Consider the following 23,464-nt stretch of genomic DNA (forward strand, 5'->3'; position numbering starts at 1 on the left):
ACGCTGAGGAGAGAGGTTGAGATGGATCGGTCCACCTAAGGACTCATCAACTCAGAGAGGGTTTATTTCATCTTTTACATTAAGAAGCTGGTTATCAGAGCTTAATTATAAACTGCCAGTGTGTAGACGGCTGTGGATGACAGTAAAAGCCTAGCATCCATGTGTAGGGTCCTCACTCGGGTAAGCTCCAGTGAACCCCTTCTGACCGCAGACTGGGGGGGGGGGTGACTAACCTCACTATCAGAGCATTGTAAAGTCAGCGATAGCAGTGTAGCTCCTGACAATGGAGCACCTTATCATCTGGTCTCCCTCTGGATCCCTTTGTAAGGTTGTTTCCGTTGCTACTATTTTCAGCTTTCTTTTCTATGGAGATTCTTCCTGTTTTGTCTAGTCATTGTGTATGTGTGCGCACGCGCACGTGTGTGTGTGCCTCCTGTTTGTGTTTTGTATGGTCTTCGGGAGATGAAATCCAGGCCAGCGAAGTCTATAGAGACATTAACTGCATTAGTCATTACCCAGGGGCCTGGGAAGTGGATGGGGAGTAGGGAATGAACAGCAAAAAGCAGCAGAAGAAAATGGTCTGCAGTGGGTTGTGGCAGTGATGGCACGAGTCTGCTTAATGCCACTGAGTGATTAAATTGTATGATATATGAAGTGCATGCCAACGCAACTATTTTTAATTAATAATAACTTTTAAAATCCTGGTAAGAGGCCCTCAGTCTCCAAGGGCGAAATCATTGACCTTGTGTGTCGGAATGGAGGCCCGGCTGTGCCTAGCAACAAGTTGTACAGGTTTTCCTGGAAGAGGAATCTCTCAGCCTGTCAGAAGCAGATTGCATCCCGTCAGGCAGAAAGCACCATCACTCCGAAGGTCACTCAGTTATTGCAAGAGTTTGGGTCTGAAAAGCGTAGCTGGAATTTCCTTAGCATCGTCACTGGCAATAATGGGATTTGCTGTGCTTCAAGGGTGAAACTCGATTTCTTGGTTTCTTCTCCCTCTCTCTTCCTCGCCACCCCCCACCCCCAGCTATAAAGCCCAGTTGTGTTCATGTGTAGTATCAGGTGATCCATTGCCCCACCTGACCTGAATAGAACAACGGAAGATAGGCTCCGGGTCCTGGGTTAAAAGGGCAGAACTTTTTAAAAACTGATGGTGAGCTTTAACATTTTTTAAATGATCTGCCCAGAGGCCATTGCCTTTCAAAGGACTGTCAGGACCGAACAGGGACAATCCACCCAGCCCTTTCAGGGGTACCAACCTTTCTTGCAGAGGCTAGATGACAGGAAGTGGGGGTGGGGGTGCTGTTTCCTAGCTCATCCCACAATCGTATGCAGCTCCTGGCACTTCCTCTCAGAACAGCCATCTGATTGGTTCCCCTGCATGTCGGTAACCCTACTTAGGGACGGACGTGGACTTGGAAGACCAGGAAAGGTTTGCTTTGGTCAAGTCATGTCCCCCTGTAGCCCCCAGCTGGATGGGATCAGTAGCTTTCACACTGGGTCTCCTGGGGGCTGGCAGTGGAGTGGGGAAGAAGAAGGGTGTCCTAAGCCACAGGCGTGCCATTGCACGTGTTTACTGCTCATCCCTGTTTCACAGTCTAACACACGGCATCTGTGCAGAAGAGGCCCTTAACAGATGTTTTGAAATATTTTTAAGAGGTGTTAGATGTAGACCCTGTGCCTGTACCAGCTGCAACCAAAATAGGTGTGCTCATCTGTTTCGTAAATTTCATTTCTCTATAAGACTTGGTCTTAAAAAAGAAAGATTCCACTGGAGTTAAAACCAAAAAAGCCCACCACCACCACACTGGATTGGATGTGTGATATTTAAGTTCCTTTTTCTAGGCAATGGCTTTCTCAAAGGAAGCGAAGCCTACAAGACATCCTTGCAGTCTAGAACAGAGACCACTCCCAGGAGCACCCAACAACGTGAACAGGAACACCTGTGCGGAGCATGCTCCGCAGTATCAGTCACTATTCCAGCCCCAAAGGGCAGCAAACCCCAAACACAGTCTTGAAGGCAGGCGGGAGAATGGGCGGGGGGAGGGGAGATGGGGAATGGAAGCGGGGAGTCCAGGGAGGAAGAGCAAAGAGCTGCTCTTACGTTAGGGGACAGCCACAAACGTGACAGAGGAACGTGCACACGTTGACGGAAGGGAAAGGACGTCGCTCTGTAAACCCCCACTCGAGTCACAGTGAAATGTTTGACGGCAACAAAAAGGGACCATTAGACAAATGGAGTACAGTGGCCTTCCTCTCTATTTGTGCCATGTGCTAGTCAGGGTTGACTAAAGGAGCAAATCCAGGGAGACACTCGTATGTGTCTAAGAAAGAGCTTTATATAAAAGAGTAATTTCATACTGAGAAACATCCCAGCCCAGTCCAGATCAAGGCCATATATCCAATATTACCCTATATATCAACACTAGTCCATACATTCCTCTTCAGACTCAAGCAACACACGCAATGACACCAAATGCAGGAAGATCATAGGCAAGTTGGTAGAAAGTCTTGTGGATTCAATGGCAGCATCTCAGCGCTGGCAGCTCCTCCAGTTCCAGGGCTCTAGTGTAGCTCCATGTATCTTGTCAACAGGAATGTCTCACGGGAAGTGTCTCTCTGTCCTGCCTCCAGCAAGTTATTATCTCCTTAGCACCTCCAAATGAGGTCGTCAAGCTGCGACTGAATTGACAGGCTAAACTCCATCCCTTCACTCTTAATGCCTCAAGTTGCCAACATTCTATAACCATCACATAGCATTAACAGATTCAATAACTATCACACACCATTACCGCAAGGTCAGAAGTTCTAAACCACCAGGCTTTCCGATCCTATAAAGAATTACAGCCTGGGAAACCCACAGGGTCAGTTCTCCCCTGTCTTCCAGGTTCGCTGTGAGTGGACATTCACTTGACAATGAGTGAATGCCTTCACTGACAAAGAGGAGCCAGGAAGCCCACAGGAACAGAGAGATCAGGAGAGGCAATAGAAAGGAGCACCCAAGAGCTGTTAGTTTTCAGGAAGGAGGCCTGTAGTGCTGTCAGGTAAGCCTTGGCCTGCGAACCACAGAGTCAGCAGTTCAAATCCAACAGCCACTCTGAGGTTAGCAAGATGAGACCGTCAGCTCCTGTAAAAATGTCAGCTTCGGAAGCCCAACAGAGGGCTGCCATGAGTCGGAATTGATCCAGTGGCAGTAGGTTGAGTTTGGGTCATATTTTAAAAGACAAAAAGCAGATGGGTGAATGAACGGTAATGGACTGGACACCAGAGAAAGCTGAAAGGTAAATGCCTGTGTGTGGGGAGGAAGAAAGGGTGAGGATGATCCAGGAACTGAAAGCCAATTGATCCCACCGAGTCTCGGAGAGACTCGTTTGGAGCCTGTTTGCCTCTGCAGGCAGGATGCAAACAGCATGTGTAAGGGACAGTGGACTCCAGGTCCCATCTCTCAGTGGCACAGCCAGGGAATTCCTTGTCCCAGTCAAAGCAAAGGGTTTTAGGGGACACCAAGCCACAGAGGCTCTGGATGTGGGGCATTAGAGCCACCAAAGGGTAGGGTGATATGATGTGAGGGAAGCAGGAGTAACGTGAGAGTCTGCACAGTCAACAATGAAATCACCAGGAACTAGCTCCATGTGGTCTCTGAGGCTGGGCGATACTCTGGAAGACTGAGTAGCTTGAAAGGAAAATCCTGTGGATGTTGACATTCCTTTAAAAAAAAAAGGAGAAGGAGAAGGGATTGGAGTTGGGTGGAGAGAGTCCTACCAGCTTGAAATCCCCTGAGTCCACCCACAGAAAGAACTCAATTGACTTTTGGTATTTACCACTTAAATCTGAGCAGTCAGAGGTCATCAGACATCTGAGGAAACCTAATGTGAAAGAGAAATGGAAACCTACAAAAGAGAATTCATCAAACAGGTAATACGAGGATGAAAACAGAAGTCTTTAAAGCTGCAAAATCCTAGCAGGTACCAGAAAAGACAGTGTCTCCAGGTATCAAGCAAAGGGACACAGAATCCGAAAACAATCTTGAGTAAATGGAAAGAAAATCAAGCAATCAATGCAGGGAGTTCAGCATCGAACCAATGGGAATTCCAGGGGGGCAAAGACAGAAAAGCAAAGGAGACAAACATTCTGGAGAGAATAAGACAGCTGACTAACCAAGTCTTGGACGGGGGGGTGGGGGGGGGGTGGAGGAACAGTTTTAATTTTTCAGTAAGAGTAAAGTTTGTATCTATATTGAAACTATGAGCACATTTGAGTGGGGAATGCAGAAGAGATCTTTGATACCCGTGCTCAAAGACATCGACGTCCCACCAGCGGAGCTGGATGGTGCCCTGCTACCCCTGCTTACTGCTCCGGAAAGGACCGTATTAGAAGGTCCTGGAGAGAGTGGGAGGCAAAAGCACAATAAGTCCCCAAGTCAGGCAAGACAAGAGGCCAGGCTTACCAGTCAGCTAGAGAATGGGAGACTCCCAAGACTAGGGTCCGCCCTTACCCTTTAGGCCTGGAATGGAACTCAGTCATTTAAGATACAAAGACAGCACTATCTAAGGACAAAGTTCAGACGGCTAGGAAAGAAGGAAATAGAAAACCGGAGGGTGGGGGTGGGTAGGATAGGACAGGGTAGGTGATGGCACATTAAGGGGATTGCAGTGGGTAAGTGGGAACAAAATGGGTATGAATTGTTGAGTGTAAAACCGATGACCTGCTCTCTATATCTTCCCATAATGACCAATATGAAGTAACAAAGTATATATATATATATATATATATATATATATATATATATATATATATATATATATATATATATATATATATACACCTCCATGACTTTTCTCAGGAAGGTCTTTGAAGGTATGTTCTACCAGAGCATGGAATCAAACAAGAAAGAAGACATGGGATTCAGGTGGTGGGGTCCAACATAGTGGACAGGTTAAGAGAATTTCCAGGATGATGGTAAAGGTAAAACATCTGGATAACATCTGGGCCAGTAGGCCTGCAGAGCCATACATTCAGACTGGAGTGGTCATAAGGATTTGAGACGAATGGATAACCTGAGAGAGAGAGAGAGAGACGAGGAGAGAGCTAATGGATTACCCATTATTTGACCACAAGGCGAAGAGTTTTCAGTTCTTTTGGAGATATCAGGAATGAATTAGAGAGTATCAAAAAACTAGGCAACATTTTAAAAAATTAGGTAATTATTAATCATGGAAATAGTTATAAAAGGGGAAAAGAGTAATCTGTATACATTAAGGGCTTATCTGCACACAGGATTTAAATATCCATAATAATTTTAAAACTGAGCTATTTTTGGAGAGAGAGAACATGCATAAACATTGGAGAGAGGGAATTTAGCCACATCTACTAATCCATAATAAGAAGTCCACAGATAATGCTAAAATTGAAAGTTAAAGAAGAGCTCTTTAAACTTGTGATATGGAGAAACCATGATATGTACCAAAATGAAGCAACACTACAGTTGCTTTTGGGAAAAGAAGTTGGAAACAGCCATTTAAAAAAATATTCGTAAACCTTGTCTTGTTAATTGACTTTTCAAACTATGTTTTTAGATTAAAACTATATTTCAGATTAAAAGTCCATTTTTTAAAAAGATGGTATTGCATTCATCAAAGCTGGATAACTCCTAGATGCAAGTTTGGCTAGGAATGAGCTGATCTGGGACCACACAGTGATTCTTACGGTACTGTCTACTGGCCAGGAGGCCAAGCCCTGTCCAGGTATCTTCTGGATGACCCTGACATTGTCGGAGGGAAACCTGTGTTAGATCTTGGATTTTGATGTGAGCAACAGCTACCACTGCTGAAATGAGTGGGGCATCAGGCTATTGGCCAATGACACAGACCCTGTTGCAGGGATGGCCATTCCACTGACCTGTGACTTGAACCAGCTGAATCCTTTTCCCATTTTAACAACAACAACAAACCATCTTGGAATTGAAGCAGGATACATGGGACCTTGTTGTTCTTGGAGATGCGTTTTAGACGGTCTTCATCAATGGTTGAAGAACTGCTTTGGGACTCACACAACTCAGATACTGATGGGTGATCCTGGGAGACCCCAGTTCAGTGGACACAGCATTCAGAATCAACTGCACAAAGTGATTGAATATTCGCTTCCAGAAGCCTTCCAGGCAGGACAACAATGGATGGACAACAGGGCAGCATGGGATTTTCAGCCTTGAGTTCACCAAGTGCTCCCAAGTTTGGATCTAGCTATATCTGATTTTAACCCTAAACATTTCCACTACCAGAGATCATCTCCGGGGAAATGAATGTTCATTAATGTCAAGTCTTGTTTCCAAACGGTGCAGGCTGAAGGCTTCGTCGGCCCTTGCTCGGAACTGCGCCTGCATCTCCATGTAGGCCAATTCCACAAATCTGTTTCTGCAGGCAGTTTCTTTTCTTCCAGCCATGCTGCTGTAGGAATATGATGGCACCTCACCTAGAGGTGCAGCAGACCCATTTCTGAAGCTGAGGACAACTAGGATGTCTTGGAATAAAACGAAATTTACCCCCAAAGCAACATCAAAAAAGTGCATGGTACTTGCTTGTAAGTTAAAATGAAAATAGCTTCTTTCTGGACTCCCGTTCCCTGCCCTCCCATGTGCTGACGGCGTGCACTGGGCTATCTGGCACCGTGGACCGCAGTTACCAGCTTCCTCACAACCAGGACTTGATTTCTGCCTCAGTCTTTGGCATCTCTAGCAGACATTTAGGGAGACATAGTGGGTTAAGCACTGGGCTGCTAACCTCAAAGTCGATGGCTCAAGCCCCCCAGCTGTTCTGTGGCCTTTCCCATTGCTCTCTAAGGGATTTACAGTTTCAGAAATTCTGTGGAGCTGTTCTCCTGTGTCCCAGAGTGTTGCTGGAGTTCAGGATCAGCTTGAGAGCAGTGAAGTTGGTTGGTTGGTTGATTGGTTGGTCGGTCGGTCAGTCGGTCGGTTGGTTTGGTCCAAGACACATACTAAGAAGTGACCATTGAGAACAATTTGAAACCTGGTCCCAGTCACCAACAAACCAGTGCCAAGCTGTGCAGCATCACCAGGACTCCTACTAGGTGCTTCCTTTAAACTCACAGCCATGGAGTCAATGCTGACTGGCAGTGACCCTAGAAGCCAGAGAACTGCTCCTGTGAGCTTCTGAGACTGTAACTTTATGAGAGGAGAAAGCCTCCCCTTCCTCCTTCAGGGAACCAGGGGGTTTTGAACGATGGACCTTGCCGTTAGTAGCCCATTGTGTAACCACTCTGCCACCATAGCTCCCATGAGAGCATATTGTCCCAAATAGACGAACCACATATTTGAAGCCCCATGAAGTATTCTCCTGAGGTTTTCCATGGAGCATGAGAAGTGGGGCCTGTCATAAATAGGTTGCATAGTGCTCGCAGGCAGAATCAGGAGAGGGGAGAGGAAAGACTGGGAATGAGGGTCCAGGGACTTGGATAAGAATGGAGCGGTGGCCATTTCACCCAGAGCAGATCTTTTGGAAACAACTCTTTCCAGAGTTAAAATGGGTCTCCTTTCTTCTTCCCCTCTTCCTCATAAAACTGTGTATAAAGCACTTATGATGAGCCAGAAGACAAATGAACTCTCAATCAGCTCTTGGTCTAGCCAGGGAGCAAAATCATCTTAGGGCACCCGGTACCTGGACGGACACAGCACATGTTATGAACCCTTACATGGAGGGGAGGGCCTTCCACGGGAGCAGAGACCTGGGGAGATTTCATAAAATCGGGACAGTTTTGCAATTTCTTGTATCTGAGACAGCAATACAAGCTTTTGTTCTCAGCGTCTAATGCGTAGCCTGCCACGTGGCGTCTTTGTTTCCCAGTAGCCCTGAGACGGATGGAGAGAAAGGTGTGAAGAGAATGTGACCCGGTCAGGTGGGAGGAGCATCCTGCAGAAAGACTCGAGCCTCAGAGGCCTGAAAAGCTTGGCGTACTGGTGGAAATATCAGCAAGTTTGGCGTTGCCGGACTGTAAGGTCTAAGGAAGCATTGCGTGAGCCGGGATGTATAGGAGATGAAGAATCTTGTGTTGTAGGTGAAGGAGTTTGAGCTCTAGCCCAAGGTTAGGTCCCACTGGTTTCTCGGCACCATTGGCCAAGATTACCTGGAACAATCAATGAGAAAGAGGGTGCTTTGAAAGAAGTGACTTGGTTTCGGGAACTGGTTATGGGCTATCGCTACACAGACAAGAGTGACATTACTATAGTCACTATGCAGGTCTAGGACTATGCGGCCACAAGGACAGAAGATGACCTCTGTCTTTACTCTTGTTGAGCTTCTTACAAAGAAAAATTATTTCTCCGTGTTTCTAAGTAGCTAGATTAGGAGCCAAAGCGACAACTGAAGCTCAACACTCTTTCATGTTTGGGGAGTTAGCAAGTTTCTACAGAGACGTCATCGGCAGAAGGGTACAAATGCTTGGTACACTGTATAAGAAAGCTTTGTAGATCCAAACTGGATTTTGTCACAGAAGTAATTAGAATATTGCAGATGTTCCAGAACCTCTCGCCCCACTAAGATTCCTTTAGTCTGTTGATCTGTCTGATCCGTTGGGCTTTTGAAAATTGTTACCCATCATCCTTCCTTTGAGCCTCGCTAATGACTGTTTAATCTCTACTAAACAATATGCCTGATAGAGACCAGAAAAGCAAACTCCCTTCGCTTAAGCTCTGCAAGCTCTGAGCCGTCAAGTGTAAGGATGACTGACAGCCGTTTAACCTTGGGCTATTGTGCCTTTCCCCTTGGCAGAAAAGAATTTCTCATCATAATTGTTTTCAACACAGTGCTTTATCTCTGGTGACTAAGTGGAATCACTCTCACTTGGAGGACAGAAGGGGTATTTGAGATCATGAGCCACCAGCATCACTGTGAGATGATGCAACAATATCTGTTTGTCACCATTCCTTCTGTTTATGTCTTACAGAAGTTTAATGGTTTCTATAGGCTCGCCGATGCTCAAATAGAAGCAACAGATTCAGAGTCAGTGGCAATTTATGGAGAACAGGTTATATGCCTGCTGCCATGTCAGCTATGCTCATTTGGCAGATGGATGGTGATGGGGACGGGGTGGGGAGAGAGAAAAGGCTTTGTAATATAAATACAATTTATATTATGATATGATTATTCATAGAATACTCTTGGCAAAAAAAGTCCAAAATTTACCATTATCTAGGAGAAAGGGCCTACTAATAGAATTTGCCTAATGAGAAGAGAAACGTATCGATCATTCGTTGATACATCCACTCGTTACAGCTTAATCAAAGTGTATTCTTTGCAGAAGGTGTTGCTATATTAGAGGTTACAGGGAAGTGTTGGGCGGAATCCTGCCCGTGAGCCCTTTGATTTTGTAGGTGGCTAAGAAAAGAGCCTACGTACTGATCAGACAGGGAGACCAGTAGGTGAGGAGTCATGAGGGAAGCGAGTGCTTTGCGTTGGGTTACTTCTGCCCTTTGGCTTCCATGGACAATACTGTTGTGAACATCTGTGCGAATGTGTTGTGGACATACGCGTCCACTGCTCTTGGGTGGACTTCCATGAGTGGGATTTCTGGGGCATGTGATCACATGATAAGAGGGTTCCAGTGACTGTCAATCTAGCTGTCCTCGGGGATGTGGTGATCCTAATTGGCATGGCTCTAATGACTAATCATGTAATATATTTTACACATTTTTTGGTTATTCATTATACCCTCTTCAGAGAAATGTCTGTTCCTACCTCGTGCCCAGCTTTCAATACTCCATGTGTATCTCTTTGTGTTATTGAGTTATGAGAGTCCCTTATCCAGAGGTGGGAGCCCAACACCCATCTGCAGAGTATCTGAGCAGACTAAGCCAATGGCAGATCTCCTCCAACCACAGGCAGGAGTCTCCAACAGCCTGACTAACAGGGAGAGAGTGTTGTGATCTTGATTATGCTGGATCGACCTCGGTTCTTGGCCAGCTGTGCCACCCTATAGGCGGGACCTTAGCATGTTCTGTGTGCAAGTATGTCTTACTGGTTCCATGACAGAAATTTCTTCCCCAGCTTTTTCAATGCTGATGGGGGTCTGTCCTGTCTAAGCATTATTTGTATCTTTGTCTGTCTGCCTTAGGCCAATTTTGTTTTTTATTGTGTTCTGTTGGGTCACCCAGCTGTGAAGCACAGGTGTAGTGGGTGCATAATGAGAATAACTGATACAAGGAGTTTAGGGAGTCCTGGGAAGGGGGGTGGATGACGGGGAGGGTAAGGGGGTCTCAGGAGTAACTGGTGAAGACGGGAGGGGCCAGGGAGCACTAGAATGGATTGTGATTGTGTAACTCATCTTGCAGGCAATTGATCCAAGGGAGGGGGAATATTCTAAAAAAAAATTGATGTGGGGTTGATTTTACAATTCTCCTTGATATGGTTAAGTGATTGAACTATTGAATGATATGTAAATTATCTGCCAATAAAACTGTTGGGGGAAAAAAGAATTCCTTAAGCCAAAGATATTGCTGGTAAATATTTTCTTTTCCCTTTAAAAAAATTGAATCATTTTATTGGGGGCTCGTACAACTCTTATCACAATCCATATATCTATCCATTGTGTCAAGCACATTTACACATTTGTTGCCATCATCATTCTCAAACCATTTGCTTCTACTTCAGCTCTTGATATCAGCTCCTCGTTTCCCCCCTCCCTCTCCACTCCCCCTCCCTCATGAACCCTTGATAATTTATAAATTATTATTGTTTTGTCATATCTTACACTGTCCAACATCTTCCTCACCCACTTTTCTGTTGTCCATCCCCCAGGGAGGAAGTTATATGTAGACCCTTGTAATTGGTTCCCCCTTTCTACCCCACCTTCCCACCACCCTCCAGGTATCGCCACTCTCACCACTGGTCCTGAAGGGATCCTCCGTCCTGGATTCCCCGTGTTTCCAGTTCCTATCTGTACCAGTGTACATCCTCTGGTCTAGCCAGATTTGTAAGGTGGAATTGGGATCATGATAGTGGGAGGGAGGAAGCATTTAAGAACTAGAGGAAAGTTGTATTTGCATTGTTGCTACACTGCACACCCTGACTGGCTCGTCTCCTCCCCGTGACCCTTCTGTGAGGGGTCTTTTCCCTTTCTTGGTGGTGTTCTTTGAAATGCGTCAGTTTAATTTTGCTGAAATCCTGTCAGCTATTTCTTTTTCCTTTTGCTGCTCAAGTTCTTCAATGTCATGTCTATGCGTCTTTTGCCCGATCCAAGGTCAGGATTTGTTTTTGTTTGTTTCCATCATCTGTGGTTTCAGCGCTGACGGTTCCATCTCTGACCACTTTCAGGTGATGTCTACATGTGGCGTGAGGCTCAGCGGCCCAGCGCCGTCCCTCTGTACGTGGCTGTCCAGTTGTGCCAGTGCCCACGGATTCAAAGACTGAGGGTAGCATCCCTTGTCCTCCGGGACGCGGGTGATAGGACATTCCATTCCACCGCAGCCTCTGTTTGCTGTCCTCATCGGGCTGGGTGAGTTAGGGGAATCCTCACAAAGCTTCGTCTCGCAGCACCAGAGGGAGGATGTCGGCAGTCACTTCTTGCTGTGACTCCTGTAAGCTGTTGTCACAAACACACAAGCAGACCCTCTTTCTCTTCGGGTTGTGCCACACTGCTACGGTTTCTCTGGATAGAGTGATACCCTGGCTGTCACTACTCGGGCTACTCCGTGTCCTGGATCCGCGCTTTATACTTGTTCAAGACAAGCACGAGGCCCACAGTTGTGAGAGGAGAAGGACTAGTTGGTGAGAGGACTAGTTAGTGAGAGGATTGGTTAGTGAGAGGACTAGTTAGTGAGAGGATTGGTTAGTGAGAGGACTAGTTATCGAGAGGACTAGTACACATTCCCTTTTTAAGGCCAGGAGTCTACACTGTGATTGCTATTTGATGACTAAAGACTAATTTTTTAATGTATTTTATACTTTTGTGGGTTTTCTTTAAGTCATTTTATTAGGGGCTCATACAACTCTTATCAGAATCCATACATACATCAAAAGTGAAAAGCACATTTGCACATTCATTGCCCTCATCATTCTCAAAACACTTTCTCTCTGCCTAAGCCCCTGGCATCAGCTCCTCATTTTCCCTTCCGTCCCCGCTAACCCCTCCCTCATGAAGCCTTGATAATTTATAAATTATTATTTTGTCATATCTTACACTGTTCGACATCTCCCTTCAACCACTTTTCTGTTGTCTGTCCCCCAAAGAGGAGGTTCATTTTATGCTTTTGTTGACTATCTCATAGTAGTAATCACTGTACGTATTTCACCAATAAAAAGAAATTATTGAAAAAGTATTTTTGTTCCTATTGTAGTACATGTGCTTAAATCACCTACATCATGAAACTCTTCTTTTGTCACGGGTGTGTACTTCATAAATGAGGTCAGGTCAGTTTATATGCAAAACATGCCCAAACTACAAAGACCTTTGGGTTCTGGCAGATGGAACTTGAAGCCACCACCTGATAACAAGCCATCAGGCTGTTTGTGGTCTGAAGTACAGGTGGCTTCCCGTAGGGTTTTTCTTTATTTCATTCTCTTTTTTATTATTTTTTTATTTTATTCTCTTTTATGGCTGCATGGGCCCATTATACCGTACACATTCCACAGGTCCATCATCCGCCTCTAATGGGAATTGCTCTTTATTTGCAGTTGTTTGCTACCACCAACCAGACTATAATATTCATCCTGAACCTTTATCCTCATCAATCAACCTCCCCCTCTTTGTTTTTTTTTACTCTCTCTCACTCTGTGTCACCGTCTTCCAGGGGAAGGTAGAAGAGTTTGTGAATTTTAAAAATTATTATTAAAAGATCACTTTACTGGGGGCTCTTACAGCTTTTATAAACAATCAATACATTAATTGTATCAAACATATTTATACAAATGTTGCCAGCATTCTTTTCTAGGCATCTACTTTCTATTGAGCCCTTGGTATCAGCTCCTTTTGCCCTCCCCCCTCCTCCCCACCATTGTGACCTCTTGATAAATTATAAATTATTATTTTTATAGTTTACACCAAATAGGTTCTACCAAATTGTTTTCAAATGGACCATAAGAATTCATATTTCTACATGTGATGAGTAAGAATCCCCAAACAGGATCCTGAAGACCACCACACATAATCTCCTGAGGATATGTAATCGCACTTGACTTTGCTAAAATGAGTCAGAGCTACCTTCTTATTTCTTCATTTGTACGTCTCTAGCTGTCAGAGAGACAAAGCCCTTTTCCTATACACATCAACATTGGCTCTTTGGAAAGCTGCAGCGTGCGTCTTCCCCCCATTCATAAAATGACTTTCCTTAATATAACTTTGTATGTGTTCATTCTTTAAAAGCATATTAACCCCACCCTACCCCCAATTGGGAACACAAGAGTTACATTTTTTCCAACTCACATTACCTCTCTAATTTGTTTCTTGCTTAGGGAAATTTAAATATATTTTTACAGGCCAATATCTATGACTTCATCTTTTATAGACTTGGGTTTCTGTTTGGGCTCATTTTTTGAAAGTTTAATTTTTCTTCTAGGATTTTTATTCTTTTTGGTTTCATGTAAATGTTCCTTTCCATCCTCTCATAATTCGTAGGTATCATCTATGTCTGATTCTCTAATTTGATTTCTCATCTAGTGTCTGAATCGCCTACCGATATCTAGTGGCTTTAATTACACTGCATTCCTGGTGCATTTTAATAGTTGATAAGGCAAACTCCTTCCCATTTCCCCATTGCTTCAGATGTTTCTCATCTTTGACATTCATTTTTCCAAATGAATTTCAACACATCTTATCCACTTCTGAGAGACACTTCTTTTCCTCTGTGGCTAAACTCTGAAAACTTCATCATGGAGGGAGTCCCCCCTTCACATGGACCTTGTTTCCACACAACAATCATTTCAAAGCCAGCTCCGAGGCAAGTGCCCAAATGGTCTTCACATACTTTGTTTTCTGGTCCTGGTTGTCTATAAGAGCTTAGTGCCTATATTGATTATTTCTGGCCGTATAACAGATGACTCAGAAACACATTAGCTGGAAGAATACTAATCATGCCTGACCTCTCCTGGTTTCAGTGGATCAGAAGCTCAGGAGTGGGTGGCTGGGTGACTCTGGGTCTCTAATGAGGTTGTGGCCAGATGGCAGCCGAACAGTAGTCATCTAAGGACTTGCCTAAAGGATGCCTTTCCAAGGTGACTCTCACAGAGCCATGTATCAGTACTACCTGGCAAGTCCACAGAGGGCTTCTGGATGCCCCAGGTCATGGCTCTGCTTTCTTCCCTAGCTCATGAATCCGGAGAGCGAGGCATCAGCTGTGGGGCTTTTTTATGGCCAGCTCTAAGAAGTCACATGCGGTCACATTTGTATTTGTAGTACCTTGTGGGCCAGCCCGGACTCAAAGGTCCCAATAGCAGGAGGCAAGGGTCGTTGGAGGAGCCTTGGTGGTGTAGTGATTACTCATTGGGCTGCAATCCGTAAGGTCGGGAGTTCGAAACTACCAGCTGCTCCTCAGAAAAAAGACAGGGCTCTTGACCCCCATCAACATTTACTGTCTCAGAAACTCAAAAAGAGGGCTGTTCTACCCTGTCCTATAAGGTCACTATGAGTCAGTGGCAGTGAGTTTTGGGTTTGGTTTAAAGGGTCACTGGTGGCCTCTTGGGAGTTGACTATCATGGTACATAGCTCACTGATGGTGTCTTTGAGAGAACAGGTCTAATCTTGTCAAGGTAGCCCTCGGCATCCTTAGCAACGAGCCTCAGAAACCAGCCCTCACTTAGACAGAAAAGAATTGATGATAGATTATAAGCTGGGCCAGGTGCTGAAGACCAGTATCCGAAGTCTGGCCATTGAGCAGAGAGACATTGCCTGATGCCTTATTGCCCCTCTAAAATTTACCAACTGGGCATCATTGCCAGACAGCCGACCATTAGCCTGCTGGGAACCTGACTATGTTCACCTCTCCTGCCCCCCACGTGGTGTCTCCTCACTACCAACAACTGACAGACAGCTGGGGAGAATGCGTCTCATGGGCAGAAGCTAGGTTCAGTGCCTACATGCTCACAACGAGGGAAGCGGGAAAGAGAAGGTCTGGCTCTTGTCGCTTCGTTAGTGGGAGCTGGATTCAGCCCCACCAAGGGCACGGTTCTCCTAGCGAGGGAAGGGAGCGTGTGAGGCCCCAAATAACCACAAACATCTGCTATCGCAACGGACTTTCTTCTTCCTTCGAAGGAAAGCACCGAAAACGACCTAGAGCTAAGCCAGGGAGGAACGGTCCTTGCCGTTTCTTCCAAAGAAAACAGAAACTCACGGATTCCGACTCCTGGCAAAGTGATGTGACAGAGCAGCATGGTTCTCCATGGAAACTGTCTCCGGGCAGAAATCTCTGCAGGGTTTCGATCGGGGTGCTTCTGGGTGTATTCAATCCACCAACTTTTCAGTTAATAGTCAAAGACAAATGGTTTGATCCACGCAGGAAATTCATCTTCTGGAAGTGTCTTCTGTTTGGGCGGGTTTTTTTGTTTGTATTTCTCACAGAAGCTAAGAGGTGGACCAGTGATTTTCAACCCTCCTAATGCCTCAGCCCTTTCATACAGTTCCTGTTGTGGTGCCCCCCCCCAAACCATGACATTATTTTAGTTGCTACTTCATCACTGTCATTTTGCTACTGTGATGAATCAGACGACCCCTGTGAAAGGGTCATTCGATCCTCCAAAGGGGTTGGGACTCAGGTTGAGGACCGCTGGTTTAGTAGCTGGCAGATTGTAAACTTTCCATGTAATCCTTCTGCTGTGACTGTAGAGGGCGCCCTCTGCCTCCTCTGATAGCAGTTGTAAGGCTTGACACTAGGCCAGGCCAGGTGAGAACCTGACTCATGTTCTCACCTGGGTAGAGGACGCGCAGGCTGGTGGCCCAGCAGCTGGAGTGCGGCTCTCAGGACCTGGATCTGCCTCTCCCAGCCCTGGGATGAGACTCTGGAATTCCACGTGGACCCCATAGGTGCACAGATCCCTTGCCACATGCATCTCAGCCCCAGAAGCAGCTCAGAATTGTTCCAGGGCGTATCCGAGAACACACGCAGCACAGAGGGCCAGAGACATGCCTGCCGGGGCGAGTGGCTGCCAGCAGATGCCACCTCGTCAATGAACAGATTAACCTCGCCATGGGAACTTCAGAGACTGCCTGTTCTGGAGGGAAAAGAAGACGGAGATGGATCTCGTCATTCCGGCAGGCAGTCATTGGATGCCAGACCAGTTGCCTCCTGAGGCCACTTCTTGTCGGGGTACTCAATCCTTGTCACCAACCAAGACAGGTTTTGCCCACCTATCTGCTAAGGCAGTTCATTTAAAAGAAGGATTCAGCCATTTATGTGAAAAGTTGGAGCTTGCAGTGAGGCCAGGGATCGCTTAATTATGAGACGCTCACGGAACACCTCGTGGTATGAAAACCTTGGAGCCCTGGTGACAAAGAGAGCCCCGGTGGCGTAGAGTGTTACCCGTTGGGCCGCTGCCCGTAAGGTCAGCAGTTTGAAATCATCGGGTGGGGGCGCGGGAGGGGTGTTCCAGTCTCAGAAACCCACAGAGGCAGTTCTCTGGCCTGCAGGGTGGAGAGGAGTCGGCATTGAATTGGTGGCGATGTGGGGGTGTTCTGGTCTTGTCTTATCTGGTTTTGAGGGTCTGCAAAGGAATATCAGGTGCAGTGCATGTCTTAAGGACGTTTCCAGGTTACAGGCGTTGTCCACACCTCTCGACCCAATGACTCCAGCTGAATGCAGGTCATGTGGCCTTGCCCCCACGGTCCACAGCCCCCAGGAGCACCCGATCCACCCAGAGATTCTGATCCAGGAGTTTGGGGTAGAGAAGCTGCCTTTCTAGCAGCCCCCACCCCCGCCCCAGGTGATGGTGCCGCCGCGGGTCCTGCTGGGCGAGGAGACCCCGAAGTGCTCACGCGCAACTAAGGCTTTACAGAGAGAGGGCTGATGCGGACAAGTCATAATAAATCGGATCGTTTGGATGAAAGTGACCCACATTCAGCTTTTAATATATCTGTGACCTCACGGAAGAGAATGTTACTCACGACCGAGAGATGGGATTTCTTTCAACAGGGCTATCCCCTCCTGACTCCACCTGTCCATGTCTAGGCAGTGAGCTGAAATCAGCAGAGTTGGGTGCCAAGGTCACCACTCCGGGAGGCGTGGCCGTGTTGTGAAGGGTGGTGGAGGCGGCTGCTGCAGCACGCAGTCCATTCCCAGCGACCCTCTGAGTCTAATTGTGACAAATTGGGATCCGCTTAATGCCCAGCAGGGAGACTTGTCTCCCAGAACAAAAGGCATTCTTATAATGTCTTAAAATGTTGTACACTCACTGGCCTGAGAGTCATAAGAATGACCATACACTTAGCCACACCTCACTCAACCGCAGGCCGGTCCCCAGGGTTTTCTGACGGGTGCTTCCTGCCCTGGCAGAGTGGGGGGGCACATGGGCGATGACCAGCCGTCCAGAACTAGCAGCTGCCCCACGGGAGGAAGGGGAGGTTTTCTGCCCCCATAAAGACTTCGTCTCGGACACCTACAGGGGCAGGTCAGCGCTGCCCTGCAGGGTCGCTAGCATCAGAATGGACTCTGTAGCCATGGGTTTGGGAGTTGGGGGACTTGGGAAGTGTGCCCTTACATTGGAACCACTGAAACGACCCTCGTGATGATCACCTGCGCGTGTGGCAAGGGCTGCTTGGAGGTTGTTGGAAAAGGCTGCCAGCCTTTATGTGCACAGAAGCCAGGCCAATAGGCACCCTCCTAGCCATGACCCAACGCACTGACACATTCCATTGAAAGACCAAAGGACACCGGGCTGGAGCTCATCATTCATAGCCTGGGACTGCCTTTCTGTATCCCACACGTCACAGCTAGAGCAGGACCAGCTTGTGCATCAGTGACGTGCATCTGCTAACCGTGAACGGAGTGCAAGGCGACAGGCCAGCCGCGATGGTTAAGGTTCTGTGTCACCTGTGTGTTCCGCGGCAGTCTAAGTAGCCAATGGGCGGGGCCAGGATTCTCAGCTACACGCTGATGCGATTTGGCAGCTGCACCGTGAAGGAATCCTCCTCTAATTTGTGATCCCATCATGCTTCTTAGCTCAGTAAATTGGCCTTTGGAAACTCACCAAATGAGGAGCAGATGGAATTCCGTGTTTCCCTGAAGGGGGTGGGGAGTGGGGTGAGCTGGGGCACTGGGATGACCCAGGAAAGCTCCCAAACCAGCCGTCTACATTTAAACCCAGATATAGGCCAGAGCAGTGGCTCCCAGCCTCCCTCCGGCCACGGCCCTTTCATACAGTTCCCCATGTGGTGGGGACCCCCAACCATAACATGATGTTCGTTGCTACTTCAGCACTGTAAATTTTGCTACTGTTATGAATTGTCATGTAAATGTCTGATATGCAGGATGTGTTTTCATTGTTACAAATTGAACATCATTAAAGAATAGTGATTAATCACAAAACAATGTCATTATATAGTGTGACATATTTATTTCTAATGACAAATCAATGAAATTTTGTCTTGAAACATGGTGTAGCATGGGTAACGGTCTTCACACTAGTTACCGGTATGTGGGTGTATCTGCGTGTGGGCCGACCCGCCTGGAGATGGATAGAGGAGCAGTGTCTTGGTTCCTAAGACCATCAAAAATAGATGTTTGCTGATGGTCTTGGGTGACCCATGAAAGGGGGTTGGTCGACCCCCAAAGGGGTCACGACCCACAGGTTGAGAACTGCTGGGCTGGAGTATGAACATTTTTTAATCGCCGTTGGGGTGGGGGTGACAGACACTGGGTACTTGTGCTGCAAAGGCCTATCCAGTTTGGGAATCTACGATGTAGTCAGTTTCTACACACACACTCACGCTCCAGAAGAGCAAAATATCCATATTGGTTGTCTCTGGACACTGCTCCCACGCTGTGCGCGTGGATGGATGAGTTCTGTGATTTTTTTTTTTCCTAGTAGAAGAAGCAAGTGTTGCTGCTCCTGCCTTGGGTCTTTGAGGCAGTTTGGAAGCCAGCCCAGCTTGCTGGGAGGGAAAACTGGGCTGGTTCGTAAACTGAGAAGCTCTTTATTGGTTGCCTAGAATCACTAAACCCTAAACCACTGACTCCTACTTCCACAACTGGAATTGGTAGCTGGAGGCCTGGCTTCCATCAAGCTCGTCTTAATCTATACCACATTTAATTTACTGTGGGCCATGTCAAAACAAAACTCTCTCTCTCTCAGAAAAAAAAGGTGTGTGTTTTTTTTTAATCACTAAGTGCAGTTCTTGAAGGCCACTCCAAGTCTATTTTAAAAGGCATGGAAATTTCCAAGCGCCCGAACTCCCGCTGTTTTCCATCTCCCATACACTTCAGCTGAATATTTGTAGTGTGAAATGACCATGCAGTTAAAATAGAAAGCGTGTTTCTTCTCTTCGGGTATTTCTCACGTCTCCTGTAAGTAGCAAGGGTACTTTTCCAAGCTGCGCCACGTTTCCCCCCAAGTCGTTGGTGGGGACAGTGGAGTGATATTTATTTATGAGAAGTGGCCTGTGCAAAGTTCTGTGGTGGGTGCCATGGGAAGGTTGCGTGGCAGTGCCAGTAGATACCAGGCCTTTCTTTGCCAACAGCACAGCGCCTTTGCAGGCGTTCCCGCACCGGAGCTTTACTCCCAACAGCCAGGCTCACTGCCCACCACTCGATTCCGGCTCATAGCAGCCTGTAACCCTGCGGGTTTCTAAGACTAACTGGTTTGGGGGCTCGAAAACCTCATGTTTCTGCAGCAGAGAGACTTGGTGGCCTCAAACTGCTGACCTCGTGAGCAGCCCAATGCTTAACTTAACCACTACGCCACCAGGGCTCTACTAGGACCCTAGAAAGAAGATAGACCTGCGTGTGTTTGTTTGCTTGCTTTGCTACGAGGAAACCGAGTCTCCGGAAATCTCACAACTTAGCTTATATCACAGTCAGTCCTCAAACCCAGACGCCCTAAGACGGAGGAGAGCCCTGCTTCGCAAGTTCGCAGGCAGTTTGGTTGCCCTTCTTATGTCTGCTGACATCCAGGAGAAGCCCAGGAAGAGGCCTGGACAAAGGCTGTGGCTTCCTTAAGCTTCTGCGCAGCTGGAGCTGCGGTCCGTTGCTTCCATTCTGTCCTTTTCGTCACCAGCAGTGGCGCCGTCATCTGATGGAGAAATGAAAGAGCAGAGGTGGATTCTGTCTGATGACCTCCGGATTTGTCAATAGTCCCTGAAAATTCAGCACCTTAACTTTCCTATCTGGACATGGTTCTTTGGGGGTGCGGCTGGTCTCAGAAAGGTTCACTCGCTCGGAAAGCAGGGAACTAGAGTTCTGCTCCTGGCTCTGTTCCCTCCACTTATGGCTCTGGAACCCTGGAAAAGTCACTGAGTCCCTCATGGCCTCAGTTTCCCAATCTGTAAAATGAGGTCATCAGACTCTAAGAGGTCTCTTGTTGCCTCCAAGTTCATGATGGGGATGATTCTTCACTGCCGAGGCCAGGCATTGGCAAACTACAGTTCACAGGCCACGTCTGACTCACTGTGCTCTTTCCTAGCGCGTGCGTGCGTTTGTTAAACTCAAAAGCAAACTCACTGTCTTGGAGTCAATCCTGACTCTTAGCAACCCCTGAGTTTTCCGATTCTGTAACTGTTTACAGGAGTAGAAAGTCCAGTCTTTTGCCCGCGGAGCTGCTGGTGGTTTCGAACTGCTGACCATCCCATGCAGCCCAAAGTGGAACCACTGCGCCATCAGGGCTCCATGCTAAACACAGCTGTGCACCTGTTGCTTTCATGCCGACATAGTAGAGGTGAGCAGAGTTGTGACAAGAGACCATAGACCACCTCCTAACCCCCCAATAACGGCAAAGCCTAGAAAATTCACTACCTGGCTTTTACTAGGTTTTTTTTTAAGTTGATTGCCCCCCCCATTGAGAAAATCTTCCATCCAAGAGCATGTCGAGACAGAATGGCACCTGTCAAGTATGTGCTGTTTGAGGGTTCCCTTAAGGACAGGAGAGAAAGGGGGAGGTTAAGGAGGAGTTGGGTGAGGTGCATTCTAGATGCCCTACACACCAAGGGCAGTGACCTTGAGGATTCCTGAGTAAGCAATGCCCCACTTGCTTCAGCGAGATTGCTCCTTCTCTAAAACAGCCCCCCCAACCCTTCCACGCCGCAGTCTCTGCATCAGCTCTTTGCTACCCACGTGGCGGGCTGTTTAGGCAGGAGGGCAAATGCAGGCTTTCTCTTATGGCCAAGGTCGTTGGTCCTGGAACTGAGATGAATAACAATGGGGAATTGGGGAAGAAAGTTCTGGAAGAAACGAGAGAGGCGCCTCTGAAGGCAAAATGTCAGCATCACCAGGCTGCTGCTCCTTCCACAGGGGCAGAGCCCTGCTGGTGAGACACCAGGGAGGTGGGAGGGATCCTGACAGAGTATTAAGCTCCCGCACTCATAGGAAACAGTGCTTAATGCCTCTTCATTTCATTTTGTTTTCATGTCATTGTCAAAACATCCCCATGGGGCAGTGTCAAGTGCTAGAATCCTCATCCTCCTGTACTTCACAGGTGGGGAATGGAGACTCCCAAGATGATGTTGCCTGTAGTTGTGTAACGTGGGATCCACTCACTGTGGATCCCAGCCAGGTGCCTCTTAGCATGCTGGCCCCACTGGTTGCCATTTATCCTCGTGTGTACAGACAGTGTCTGATGACATAAATGCTGGGGCCTGGAGGTCTAAGGATCTGTGATATACCAGATCACAGTCTATGAGAATCGAGAGGAAGTCCTGAATCTAATGAAACCACCCAAATTTAAATGTGGAAATGGGGGCCCAGGAAGATGCCCGAGGACGACATAGTGCTGAGAGCAGAACTAGGACAATGACTGTGGGTCCCCCAACTCTGAAGTCTAGCAATACCCTCAGGACCCCTAGTGGTACCCTCCATACGCTGTATGGTCTTAGGGTTCTCTATTTCACTTCTCTGGGTTCTCACACCCATTGCAATGACTACACCGCACTCGCAGATGAGACCCATGAGTCAAGGGTTTATCAAGGACATGTTACAAAGTTCTGTCAGGTCTGCTAATAAATGCCACAGGGTATACATACTCAGTTACTAGACTCTATCCAAAGGCATTCAGCGCAAGCTCCGTGGGTCAGCAAATCCAGCTCCCTGAATCAAGTACCCACTGGCACCCCCTCCCGTCAGCCTCAGCCCAAAGGCACTCACTCAGCTTTACTTCTGTGTATTGGCAGCTCCAAGTTCCTCAAATTAAGTGCCCAGAGCCACCCCACTCCACAAACCAGGCTCCTGCACAAAAGCAAAGCTTGTTCCATAGTTTGGCAAGTCCCTGGCTCCTGGTTCTGTGACTACTCCTCTGGTGGTACAGCTGTCTTCTGGATCTGGGAGGCTCACTGCACAGGGATCTCAGGTCCAGAAGGTGCACTCCACTTCTGGCTCTTGCTGGTGATGAGATCCTCCTACTCCTGCTTCTCAGAGGGCTCATTTTATGCACGGCAGGTTGCCCCTCGAGGTAATCATGTCCACAATTCCTCCCAGGTGAATCCTGTCAGCATCTTTCTCCACTTTCTTACCAGATCCATGCAGGGAAAGGTCTTTTGGTGGGAGAGACTTTGGTTAGAAGAGCGCATTAAACACAAGTCTCTGTACCTGCACAGCCAGCACGGTGTCTTGTGTGTCCTTAGTGGGACTTGTGATTATGCCAGTATCTGCCCTTTCCCAATCGACTACAAATTCTTTGTGGTTTAAAAACCATCCTTACTCTTGTATGACCTTTAATGTTAACTCCCACCTATTGAATATCTAAAATCGATGCCTTACCTTAGGTAATTGGGCAAAAACAAACAAAAGAGCACATTCAACCCAATGCCTGTAGAAGGAGATAGTCAAGGGTAGAGAAGAAACAAAAACTAGAAAAACAATAGTGTGAACACAGTCAAAAGTTGATGGGTATTTTTGTTGTTTGATTTTTAAATGTTTGACAGAATTGGCAAGCCTTTAGTAAAACCGATAAAGAAAGTAAAAGACTCAAATTATTAAAATCTGGAATCAGAGAGATGACATTACAACTGAGCTTGGAAATAAATACTCAAGAAGAAATAGAAAATGTGAGTAAATCTAAAACAAGCAATCATATTAGTAACCTTTTTAAACTTCTCACAAAGAAAAGTGCAGGCCCCGATGGCTTTATCAGAGATTTCTACCAACCCATGAAAGAAGAATTCTTACAAATCCTTAACAAACTCAGAAAACAGGAGGGGACATTCCGAGGCTCATTCTATATTGCCAGTGTTACCCTGATCGAAAAAGCAGACAAAGGCGTCACACAAGAAAACTACAGGGGTGAAAAAAACTATCCATTGTAAGTAGAGAAGCAAAAATGACCCCACA

General features: G+C 46.9%; 1 protein-coding gene and 1 pseudogene across 1 annotated transcript in view; both read left to right on the forward strand.

Annotated features, from left to right (window-relative positions):
* NEK11 (NIMA related kinase 11) overlaps window positions 1-23,464 on the forward strand; it is a 280,892-nt gene that overhangs the window by 201,860 nt on the left and 55,568 nt on the right. The gene's annotated exons all lie outside the window — the stretch shown is intronic.
* Window positions 3,253-6,208, forward strand: LOC142444667 (electron transfer flavoprotein beta subunit lysine methyltransferase pseudogene; annotated as a pseudogene).

Source organism: Tenrec ecaudatus, chromosome 4 (assembly GCF_050624435.1).
Source record: "Tenrec ecaudatus isolate mTenEca1 chromosome 4, mTenEca1.hap1, whole genome shotgun sequence".
NCBI classification, from domain to species: Eukaryota; Metazoa; Chordata; class Mammalia; order Afrosoricida; family Tenrecidae; genus Tenrec; species Tenrec ecaudatus.